Genomic DNA, 12,761 nt, shown 5'->3' on the forward strand with positions numbered 1-12,761 from the left:
TTGCATGAAAAACAGGCATATGACGACTGGGATGCTGCCATGTTGGTGGCCTCCTAACTATATTCTGGTTCACCGACGCCTGCCAGCCTAGTTGTCAGGACCAGGAGGCAAATTTCCACCTGCCACCAAGAAGCAGGCAAATGGCTGTTTACAAGGCCTGAGAATCCCCTGCCTTTGCTTTCACAGGCAGTACCAATTAAATGTTAATTGCTCTGAAGGACGCAAGAGAGAAACGTTTCCCTAGACTTTGCTAATTATATGCATTCACCTCCCAGCTTAGTCTCAGCAATTCATCTATCAGAAGCAGAGCTTGGTTCTTGATTAGGCCAGAGGCCCACCTAGTTCATCATCCTGATCTCACAGTGGCCAACCAGATGCCCACAACAAGCCCGTAAGCCAGACCCAAGCACCACAGCTCTCTCTCCACCCAAGATTCCCAGAAAATGGCATTCAGATGCAACGGGCAGATATTGAATCAGGGGAACATGGGAACCCTGACTTCTCAAGGGTACACAGAGGATAAAGAGACAACCCAAATGAAAGTTCCACATTAAGTACTTTGCACAGTGCACATGAATACGTGGCATTTACAAGGTAGTAAGCTATGCCTATTCTTTCTGAACTACTCAAAAAGGCTTTGCATCTTAAGGGGAGACGGAAGAGGTGGTTTGGGAGGGCTAGGTCAACTTTTGCTTTTGCCCTTTCTTAGCTTAACTGACCTTACAGTCTTGTTTGGAGGCAATAATGGGTATGTGAGGATAATATTGTGTGTGTCTGTGCTTGTGAGAGAGAAGACTATGCTATTGGGTGCTTCTTAAAAGATGGGCGAGATAAAATAAAATTCCATTAATGAAGCCTTACTGTACCAGCAAGATGCTCAATGTTATTTTAAAACCCCAGTATGGATTTTATTTGGAATGCTTCTATCCCACTATATAGCTCCCCCAAGGCTCTCAAAGCTGCTCCACAAAATATTATTGGAATAAAATCAAAGCCACATTTTAAAGTCTGGTATAAGAGATACAAACATGGCAGCCCTAGGGTGCCATGATTATTCAGGTGGCATTTGCTGCCCTCATTCAACATTTGACCTCTGCCTGCTAGGCAGCAGAGCCCACAGACAACCTCCAAGGCAAGGAAGTGGGGAGGCTGAGCGGCTGAAACTCGCTCGGTCCATGATGAACGAAAGTCTAGGAAATAAAAACTTCAGGAAAGCGCTACGACACTATCAAGATCTAGTGTATCAGCTCAGGGATGGAAGTCACCATTCTCTGTGTGACCTCTTTCTGGTGCATGGGAGAAGGCCAGTGGCGACAACAAGTCATGAATGCTATGCTCTGCCTCCATGGTTGAAGGCAGTAATGCTTCTAATACCAATGCTGGAAATGGCAAGAGAGAAGAGAGCTCTTGTGCTCAGGTCCTCCTTGTGGTTTTCCCACAAGCATCTGACTGGCTACTGTGAGAATAGGATGCTGAGCCATTGGCTTGATCCAGCAGCCTCTTCTTGTGTTGTTAGGCTTTTTTAAAAGAAGAGGAAGAAGAAGAAGATTCTTTCCCTTCCACCCTGTGCCATGAGTAACATAAACTGAATTGCCATCCAGTAAAATTTTGTTTGCTAATAACTTGTGTGAACCTATTTATGAGGCTGTTATTAAGTTCTAATTTTATATTCACAAACTGAGAAGCTCCCAGTAACATAAAAGCAATCTTGGCCAGATTCAAAAGGAAGGCGGAGAGGGAAGAAAATCTGAAAAGGAAGCCACACCATCTAAACAGAACAAATTGGGTTTTTGATAAATCAAGATTAGGGAAAAATGCTTCTCTTAAGTGATAATTGGATGCTTCCACCCCTCTTCTGCCCCTGTCTTCATCCTTAGAAGATGAAGCATTCCCTTCATCTTCAAAAACTTCACTAAATTTAGCTTGCTGAGCTCAAGGAAGGAGTAAACATTCTGCATCCATCATCTTCCTCGTAACCAGCCCTGCCTACTCACTTCTAGGAGCTCTGACACATCAAGGGGGTGATACAGGCATATTAAAAAGAGGGAGATGGGAAAACCTGAAAAAAGACGACGTGCAGAGCTACTGTTCTTGTGCCTAAACCAAACAGAGATATCAAAGCTTGTACTCCATCAAAGTCCAACGCTTTTCATGCTTTTGACATTTGGAGCGTCTAAAGGAGACATGTACAAGTTTAGATTGGGGGCCCTTCGGAGACTTGTTCCTTTCACAAAGAAGAAAGGAAGAAATTGTTGTTACCTGATATAGCTAACTGCCTGGGGTTAAGCCAAATCTATAAACTCAAAGAAATGGTGCATCCCAGAGACAACCTTTCGTGACGATTTCATCACATTCCTTTTAAGTCAGAGGGCCGCCTAAAGATTCAGGCCAAGCACCTAGTTTGGAATGTTTTCATTATAAAATGTGAACAATGGTTGCTCCGCTAGTGTTTCATTGCCAGGGGGACGGAAGCGCCTGCAGATAAAAGGAGTTGGCGGGTTGATCTCTTTACTATCAGAAACAGACAGAGCCCATTGCACATTCTGTTCCCTTCCCCTGGAAGGAAGAGATAGTTAACAAGTTCCAGGTTCCATCAGGGACCAGAAATGAGAGATCGCACCTATTTACATTTCCCTATTGTACCTGGCTGCTGGATTTTAAATGTTGTAAGCCAATTCTTGCCCAAAAATCAATGTATAAATTTAATAAATAAATCCTGAGGTACTGGCTGGGTGAGTGCCATACTGCTGCTGAATCCCACTGGCTGCTTGGCGGCCACTGTTTCCTTACAATGCCCAGCAGGTCCCTGGGAGCCATTGAAGAAAGGGCTGAGACAAGGGCAAGATAGAAGAGCATGAAGAGGCCCGGCAAGATAGCAGGGAGTTCATGAGATCCCTCTTGCAAACAACACATAAGATTAAGCCTTCCGCAGATGGCTTACCAAGTCCTGTGAGCCACTTAAGTGATGGCTCTGAATAGTTTTAAATACACTTGGAACATTAAAAGTTGCCCAATACTGAGCTAAGCCACTAGTCTACTACAGAGACTGGAAGTGGATCTCCAGGGTTTCAGACACTGCAAGCCCTACCCACAGATAACAGGGACTGAACTTGAAATGGGATCAGAAAAGAATGTGTTTTTCAGGTCCCAGATTCATTCTTTACAGGAGATGCCAGAAATTTGGCCAGATGGCAGCCGACGCGAGAGACCTCTTTGCCCAAGATCCAAGAGAGAAAGAGTCAGAGTAATTCTGGGCTAGGTGCCCAAATAGTCTGACTTGCTTTAAGGTAGCCTCCGATGCTCCTGTGCTTTGCCAACATTGGCTGATGTGACAGCAACAGGCAGTCTCTGTATTTGAAGCTGGGTGGCGCTGTGGGTTAAACCACAGAGCCTAGGGCTTGCCGGTCAGAAAGTCAGTGATTCAAATCCCCTCAATGGGGTGAGCTCCTGTTGCTTGGTCCCTGCTTCTGCCAACCTAGCAGTTCTAAAGCACATCAAAGTGCAAGTAGATAAATAGGTACCGCTCCGGCGGGAAGATAAAAGGCATTTCCATGCGCTGCTCTGGTTCGGCAGAAGTGGCTTACTCATGCTGGCCACATGACCCGGAAGCTGTACACTTTACTGGCTCCATTGGCCAGTAAAGCGAGATGAGCGCTGCAACCCCAGAGTCATCCGTGACTAGACCTAATGGTCAGGGGTCCCTTTACCTTTACCATTAATGTTTGTTCACAACAGCTACTATCTTAACTGGTAAATGGGTCGATACATTGCAATTGAAATGTTCAAGCCAACAAAACACACCACAGCCCACCTACCTACTTCCAGTGACAAAGTGTATTAAATAACTGTTGCTTTTTCTTTAAGTGACTCCGGCTTCTCTAAAAATGTGGAGATTGTTTCCTCAAGATGTTAAAAAAAGAAGAGATCGGCAAAGAGAAGAGCGGCTCTGTTTACAGACATTTGCTAACACATCCATCATCATCGTGGTTACTTTGCGCAAGCTGCCACCGGCCCTTGCTTCATTTGCGGCAGAGAACCTGAAGAGGATTGTTTGAACAAGCATGCTCACCACTCATCCAAAAGCATCTATCTTCAGCAACGTACAACAAAAAATCCCTCGAAGCCACAGCATGTGCAATCTATGTAACTAACTGCTGTTGGAATGACCGATGCACCATCAGCAATCAGACTCACTGGCTTGAGCTAGGAACCTCCGTTTCCCAGCCTCAATGCTCATAATGGCACTTATCAACCAGACAATGCATTTACGAGGAGCTTTTCATAGCTGCAAATTATTATACTAAAAATTAGGATATCTGCCCCAAGGCTGTTTTATCAAGGACAGGACACTGGATTTATCTTCATTTGCAGAAGAACCGATATGCCTCTCTCTTTGACTGAACTGTTTTGTGTTTTTCACTCTGTTGGAGCCTATATTTTGTTAAGGGACGTGTTAACTGCTGGGGGACCAGCATGCCTACTGGAACTGCTCAATGTCAGCTTGGCCTCAAGATTCACTTCACAGCATCACACTGGATAAATCCAATGAGAGGGCTCCTTAGAACGTATTGAACACTTCCAGAGTGATCAAAGGGCTTTGATATACACAATTCTCAGTCCTTCTTACCTCACACCTATGGAGTCAATAGCCCAGTCAGTTTCTCGGCAGTTCTCTGCCTCAGAGGGCAGATCCCCAATGGAGCCAGATTCCAGATTTCTTTACAGCCTGGGATAAGGAAATGGAGCCTGTTTTATGGCACCCAAAACAGCTTCTTCCAGCTAACCCTGGGATCTTGACAAAGGGATAGGGCCACTGCTCCATCGCCTCCTGGGGGAAAGGCTGTAGCTCGGTGGTAGAACATTTGCCTTGAATGCTGAAGATTGCATTTTCAATCCCAGCATCTCCAGGTGGGGCTGGGAGAGACTTCTTGCCTGGAGAGCTGCAGTCAATGCAGACTAGATGGCTATGGACCAGACTGAGCTAGACGGCCCAATGGTCCAACTCAGCATAAGGCAGCTTCCTAGGTTCCCCTTTATATATACTACTTGGGAAGCAGCCAGGATGTTCCATGAGGTCTCCAGGACCTGCAAACAGGTCCTTTGTCCTTTGTCACCAAACCCACAGTTGGCCACTAATCCAGCCTGTTTCTTCCCAGCGGTTTCGACATTGGTAGTTTGTCCTCTTACTTGCTGTCAGGGGTGCTGACTTGGCCCCCCGATTGTGGGTGCCCAGTGACACCTGCGATGTAACATGGTGTCATGACATCATGTTACATTGGCGCCACAGCAGCGCTTCCAGGGCCTCGGAGGTCATGTTGGAGGCCTCGCGAGTCCTCTGATGCCACTTCCGGTTTCTACCAGTGGTCACTTCTGAGGCTTTGCATGTAGAAACTGGAAGTCGTATCAGAGCCCCGTGGTGTGGGTGTTGAGCACCTACCAAAAATTTGTGTGCCCCCTGGCACACAGGGACCCGTAGATTGGCACTAGTGCTGGCTGTCATCTTGGTTTGACTCACCAACTTCCCAGGCAGGTTCCCATACCCAGCAAAGAAAGAAGTCAGGGACTATGGAGGCCAAGAGATAGCAGCGTACCCAAGACCAACAAATAAACGTATAGTAGATTTATGATTGAAACGGGAGACTTGATGGACCGTGGTTAAGCTCCAAGCACCATGCAGACAGAAGACATTGTCATTATTATTTATTAATTTATAGACTGCACCACTCTAAACTGGAGCAGTATATATACTGTGTATATGCTGTCCCAGTTATTCAGGGACCTATCCCAGGGGCCCTTCACAACAGACAGGTAAGAAGTGGGATATTCCCAACTGAGCCTATTTACTCATCCCAAGAGAAAAACGGCAGGATCTCTCTCAAACATTACAGTTGTTCAGCAAAATGCATGAAGCCAACACAACGTACACAAGGTTACAGTTATTCTGCTGTGCTAAGCAATCCTTCCGCCCCCTCCTAAAGTAGGTTTCGGTGATAGTGGCTGTAAAGATATCTAATGCTTCAGTATTTAAGCTGATTAAAATAAAGAGAAGACTGTCAAAGCAGGATATTAACTAGGATTGTGGCTCAAACAATGGTCTTTGAAGGCTCATCTATTAGGAGCAGACAAAAGGCACAATTCATTTGACTTGAAAAATAGCTGTTATTACCACCAGATTTTATACTTGTTATTTAGCTGGAATTAAGCTGAAAATGAATCCTTTACGCACAAATCTCGATTCAGACCATCACGAAAGCATCTTGGGCTGGCATGCTCCCTCCCCCCACTGACACCCCCGCAACACACACTCTCACCCAATTCTCAGTGGCTCTAACCACACTTTGCTGAGACATCTGGATCCAGCAATAATGGTTTGCAAGCCCACTTCAAAACCATGATTTGGAGGTTAATGCTAACCACGGTTTGCCCATCACCAGTTGCATCCAACTGCAGCCTTATCTGCTCAAGCTATGTTGGTGTGCAAGATAACACCATAAGCCACATACAGGAAGAGCACTAGTCAAGTAATTCAGTGTTTCTCAACCCATTTGAGCTTGGGGTGAGGTTTCCTGAATTCATTGCACCTTTTGTGTTCTCCTGCCCCTCTGCCAGCATCTTTTCCCACAAGTGCCAATGCAGAGATCCTGGCAGACAGGCAGGTCCATACAAGCTGTGGGAAGCCAGGACTTGTGGACTGGGCATGAATCTCAATACTGGTATTAGAGGAACAGAGCAGGATGTTTCTGAACCCTCCCTAAAAAGAGACATTAAAATAAAGCAACAGGCCTGCAAATACAATCAGGTGGGGACAGGGCAGTTGGGATGCAGTGATGGCGGCAAGTTTGGAAGCAATAGGCTGCAGCTAGACTGCTAAGTGGGAAACCGTATAACACCGACATCACCAGAGCTGCGAAAAGGGTGTTAGCTGCCGATTTGCTCCAGAGCCAAGTTTAAAGGTACTGGTGGCAACTTTCAAGGCCATACACAGATTAGGACCACGCTATCTGAAACAATGGCTCCACCTGTGTAGATCTACCTGCCCACCACAGTGATCAGAAGAAGCCCTCTTGGTCCTGTCTCATCCTGCTGATCTTTATCTAATGGCCACTTGGAGACAGGCTCTCTCCGCTGGCACCCCCTTTGCAGAATGGACTCTCTCTCGATATCCGGGTGACAGAAGATATACAGTATTTCATTGACTAGTAAAAACTCCTCTTCAGTTAGATTTTCCTGGGCCTTTGTTACATTTTACCAGTTTTTACTGGCCCTTAGATACCGCAGATGCAATTTTAAAGAACCGTAATGCTGTTTCATATGTTTTAGAAAGAGGATCATCTGCTGAAAAGGTTTATATTCTGCCAGGAGTATGCAGGATATTAAGAGTACATGTTTCCACAATGATGAATTTATGTCTGTTTTAAACTTTTCTTGGTATTCATTTATGAAATTCATTCATTCATTTATGAAATAGTATCCAAATATTTTTCTAAAAACAAATAAACAAGTTTTGTTGCGCACCACATTGCTAACTTCTGGTTTAAAAGCAGCTTATAATTTTAGCAATAGATATATTTAACCGGCCTGTGCCTTTGGAAGGAGAGGAAGAAGGTGCCACCCACCTCAAGGTCCTATTCCTCACTGGAACTTTATTCACACGTACTTTTCATAGCATCCTGTGCCAGGAGTGCCAACTTGAATAAAATATTGGTGGGGGAGGGGGCAGCCAGATAAGACCCACCCCACAAAATCAATCACATAACACGGTGCATGCACACCATTTGAATGGCAATGCCCATCAACTTTGGGGGGACCCAGTCCTATTAAATATTTTATTGGGGGGACTGAAGCCCCCTTGGCCCCTAGGAGTTGGCTCCTGTGCTCTCACATCTCAGGTTGCCCCGCAGCTCCTACTTTCAGCCCCTACAAGGGAGGAAAAATCACGTCATCAAGACCATCGCAACCTTCTTCTCTCAAACTTTTCATTGTCATTCCTTAACCTTCGTCCTTCTATTCAGAATTCATCACCTTCGACAATTAGACCAGCTTCTGCTTCACCTTAAATGTCAACTGTGTCGTCTTTCTTCTCTCCACTCACAAATCCAACACAGTCTGCTTGTCATTTTACCTTCAGAGTCTATCTCCCACTTTAAAGCTCCACTTCTCTGTGAAGTCATTCCACACAAACCATTAGTTTTTGTAAGAGATGCGGGGGGCACTAAGACCACATATGGGTAACGGAACAGTATGCATATATATATATCCTCCCCCTCCATTGACTTTTCAATTTTCAGCTCTTTGGGGAAGGGATTTTTCTGTGTTCGTTAATCTGTAAAAGTGCCATGCACTGTGATGGCATAATAATGGCATGCATTTTACACAGCAGGGTCACAGAGTTGCACTCGTGTCCTGTTTGTGGGCTTCTGGTTAATCACTCTGAGAAAAGAAAGCTGGACTAGATAGGCCTTTAACCTGTTCTCGGGCACAAGGGCTTTCTGGCTATATCTGAGAAACACAGGCTCTTGTGGGTCACTTTTTAAAACCCACACACCCTCACATAGGGGTGAGTGGGAAATGGAAGTAGGAAAACGGATATAAATTAGGGTCACTAACAGAATAGCATCTTAGGCTGTAAAACGTGACATGCAGGAGTCGATAAAACCTGCTGCTAAGAGCAGAATAGAAAGCAATAAAATCGGCAGCAAATGGTTTTTTGTTTTTTTTTAAAGTTTTTTTTAAAAGTTCAGAAGTTGTAAGGAAAGTCAAAGAAAGAAGAATGTACAGGTCCACCCCATTATCCAAGATAGTGCCCAGAGTAATGAGGTTTCTGGGGCCCAGGCAAAAAAAAAGCAGTAAGGTTGTTTCGGAAGTCTTGAAGAAAGCATTGCAGCAGACAATAGAAACCCAAGGCTTGACTATTGGGAGCATGAACACCACCTTTGCACTGCAGGGCTTTCTCATTAGCAGAACCTGGTCCACTTTGTGCAAAATAAAGGTTCAAAATAATAGAGTAAATGTAGGGCAGATCCTCAAGCCCATTTCAATTCCTGAGCTTTCAAACACACACAGTCAATGTCTTCTCAAAATTTTCCAGGGCTGACCATAGACAGTTTTGTATATTAAAGGAAAAGTTCTCTCTCTCTCTCTCTCACACACACACACACACACACACACACTGCAGATAGAGGAATGTCAGACTTTCTGTAGAACTCACTGCCTAAAGCAACTACAGTGGTACCTCGGGTTGCATACGCTTCAGGTTACATACTCTTCAGGTTACAGACTCTGCTAACCCATAAATAGTACCTCGGGTTAAGAACTTTGCTTCAGGATGAGAACGGAAATCGTGCTATGGCGGTGCGGCAGCAGCTGCAGCAGCAGGTCCCATTAGCTAAAGTGGTGCTTCAGGTTAAGAACAGTTTCAGGTTAAGAACGGACCTCCGGAACGAATTAAGTACTTAACCCGAGGTACCACTGTACTTCATGCTAAGGTCTACAGTGAACAGTGCCATTTATTTCACCAAGTTCTAACCCTTAAGGTTGTGATCAGAGTGTAGAGCCTCAGCAATGATGATCTGTGTTGGAAATTTCGTCACCATATCCTAGGTGCACCCAGCAAGACACAGGAAGCTGCCTTTTACAGAGTCAAGAGACCATTGGTTCATCCTGCTCAGTACTGTCTGCACTGACTGGCATCAACTCTCCAGGTTTCAGACTGGAGGCTCTCCCTGCCGTAATTGGAGATGCTGGGGATTGAACTTGGAACCTTCTGCATGCAAGGCAGATTTCCTACCACTGAGCTACTGTCCTTCCCCAAAGAATGTTCCCATGGCTCTGCCATTTTTTCAGGGCAGCTAGGTCTCTCGGCTAAGTTTCTAGACAAGAACACACTAAGACTGACAGGGCTTTACTTGCCAAAGCACAGTGAGATGACTCAGCCATTGGCATTTTGGAAACTTCTGGCATCTCGAGAAGGGGTCATCCCCCCTTTTTTTACAGTTTGGCAACAGTTGCACAGCCTGCTCTGCTGGTAGCTCTAGCCAACTTTGACTCATCACGATTTTTGTACAGCTGCAGGAATTAGTGCAAACACAACCCAGAAAAACTCAAGACTATGTGAGACTTACAAAATGCACACAGTATAGCGAGAGTTGTGGATGCAGAGAGAATACCAGACTCTAAAGCCCCAACTAGATAGTTCAACCTTCTTAAAAGGATTGAAACACTTTATTTGAAATCTGCCTGGCTAGGACTTATCAGACAACAGGATATTGCAGAGAAAGGCTCAGAAGTCAGAGAAGCCAAGAAAATTCAAGGCTGTCACAGCCCCTCTCTTAACTCAAAGTTTGGAATCCTTTTCCTGCCAGAAATGCAATGCTTCTCCACCCACCCCTCTATTTCTCGCTGGGCCTTGCATTGTCTGCTAAATATACAAACAAATTTTCCTTCATCAACACCTTCAAGAAGTTTGAATGACATCCCCTGCCCATTCCAGGAATCTGACCAATTTATTATTTAAGGCACCATGCCCATCCCTCTCCCCTTTGGACAGCCTTGCTTCCAGGAGTAATGGTGACTTATTTCAGTTTGGTGTATTAAATTACACAGCTGTCTTTTATGTAATAGTCATTTAAATAATAATAATAATAAAAACCTCTAGCTGCCATAGCTGGATGAAACTTTTGCTACAGGACATCCCCAATACGAAAGGTTTCTCTATCCAGGGATGGAGACATACAAAACAAGGAAACCTTGCCTTGATTCTAAGGCACAGCAACCCCCAGTCCTGCTCCAGATCATTTTTCATAGAATCACAGAATGGTAGAGTTGGATGGAATCTAGTCCAACCCCCTGCAATGCAGGAATCTCAATTACATCATACATGACAGATGACCATCTAACCTCAGCTTAAAAACGTCCAAGGAAGGAGAATCCACCACCTTGTCCATTCCATTGTTGAACAGCTCCTACTGTCTTAAAGTTCTTCCTGATGTTTAATTGAAATCTCTTTTCTTGTAACTTGTAGCCATTGGCTATCACATCTCCTCTTAGTTTCCTCTTTTCCAGCATAAACATACCCAGTTCCCTCAACCATTCCTCATAAGGCTCCAGGTGTGGTCTGATCAAAACAGAATAGAGTAGTAATATTCATTCATTCATTGAATTTATAAACTGCCCTATACCCGGAGTTCTCAGGACGGTTCACGAAAAAAGATCACAATACAGTGGTACCTCCGTTTCCGATCTTAATTTGTTCCAGAGGTCTGTTCTTATCCTGAAGCCGTTCTTAACATGAGGTGCGCTTTTGCCAATGGGGCTTTCCACTGCTCACGTTCCTTTGGTGTGCAACTTCCACTCACATCCCGGGGCAAAGTTCACCTCCAGGAGCACCTACTTCCAGGTTAGTGGAGCTGGTTACCTGAAGCGTTCACAAGGAGGATGGTATGTAACCAGAGGTATTACTCTATATAAAATCAAAATCAAAACAATAATCCAATAACGCCCCCCCCCCCAAAAGAGCCACATTTTAAAACTTCCCTTGATCAGGACACTATACTTCTGTTGATGCAGCCTAGAATAGCATTAGGTTTTTTTGCTGCTACATCACACTATTGACTCATGTTAAGCTTGTAGTCTACTAAGATCCTTTTCATATGTACTGCTGGCAAGCCAGGTGTCCCCCCCATCTTATAGTTGTATAGCTGGTTCTTCCTGCATACATGCAGTATCTTACATTTGTCCCTATTGAAATTCATTTTGTTCGTCATTTTGTTGTTTCTTTCACTGGATAATTTATGCTTGTCCTGCTCAATAAGGAAGTCACGTTTATAGTCCTCATGGGTACAGGGGTCAAACTCCAAAGCACAGATGCTTCCACTCACCTATGTAAGATGCTCGGGTCTCACCAAGCAGTTCAAAAATTAAGAAACCTTTGTAGCAGTTTCCATTTTTATTACACATACCTCAAACACACCCCAATTAGCAGGAAAAAGAAGAATTGGATATATGCAGCTCAGAACATGAAGCTTTTTCAGAACAGTACTCAGTAGCTGTGAGAGTTCCCGTGACACACCTAAAAGCGTTACTGAATTGAAGGAATGAGAAAATTTGCAACAGCCGCCGCCAACTTTATCTACAGATGCAGAGTACAGGCTGCATTGTCTAGTTGCTCGCATATCCATTACATTCTTTGCCTGCTGCATGCACATGGTACTAGGTAATTTTCTCCACAAGCACACTACCAAAATGAGTCAGTTAATCTTTTGAGATGCCATGTGTTGCTTTTTCTTTAAAACTGCAACACAGAAACACGAAAATGCTGTTTATACTAGGCCAGACCCAGTACCCAGTCAGCAGGTCTAACTAGGCCCACCAAACTTCCTCAGTTGGTCCATGAGGCGTCAGGTGTGCACCAGGTAAAGCTCTCCATCTTGCCCAGTATTGTCCGCTCTGGCTAGCAGCAGCAGCTCTCAGGCACTTTCCCATCACCTGATCATTTAAGTGTCAAATTAATAAGGGAACCCAAGATATGCCTCTCTGTAAAAATCTGATGCCAGAGCCCAGATACTCCCCGCCCCACTTCAATAAGGAGTAAAGACATTCCCACTTATTTATCATAAATTAAATTCAGATGGGGGAAATGAACGCACAACAAACACCATGCAAAACTATTCTTACAATGGTGAACTTGAGCCGGTCACTATCTCAGCCTAACCTTCATTACAAAGCTCTTCTGAGGACAAAAGGTACCTCACCTTGTATGCCTT

General features: G+C 44.6%; 1 protein-coding gene across 1 annotated transcript in view; it reads right to left on the reverse strand.

Moving 5' to 3' along the window:
• Positions 1 to 12,761, reverse strand: part of LOC310683895 (uncharacterized protein C1orf159) — a 32,247-nt gene that overhangs the window by 17,769 nt on the left and 1,717 nt on the right. The window lies entirely within an intron of this gene.

Source organism: Podarcis tiliguerta (genome assembly GCF_965153285.1).
Source record: "Podarcis tiliguerta genome assembly, chromosome: 8".
In the NCBI taxonomy this organism is placed as follows: domain Eukaryota; kingdom Metazoa; phylum Chordata; class Lepidosauria; order Squamata; family Lacertidae; genus Podarcis; species Podarcis tiliguerta.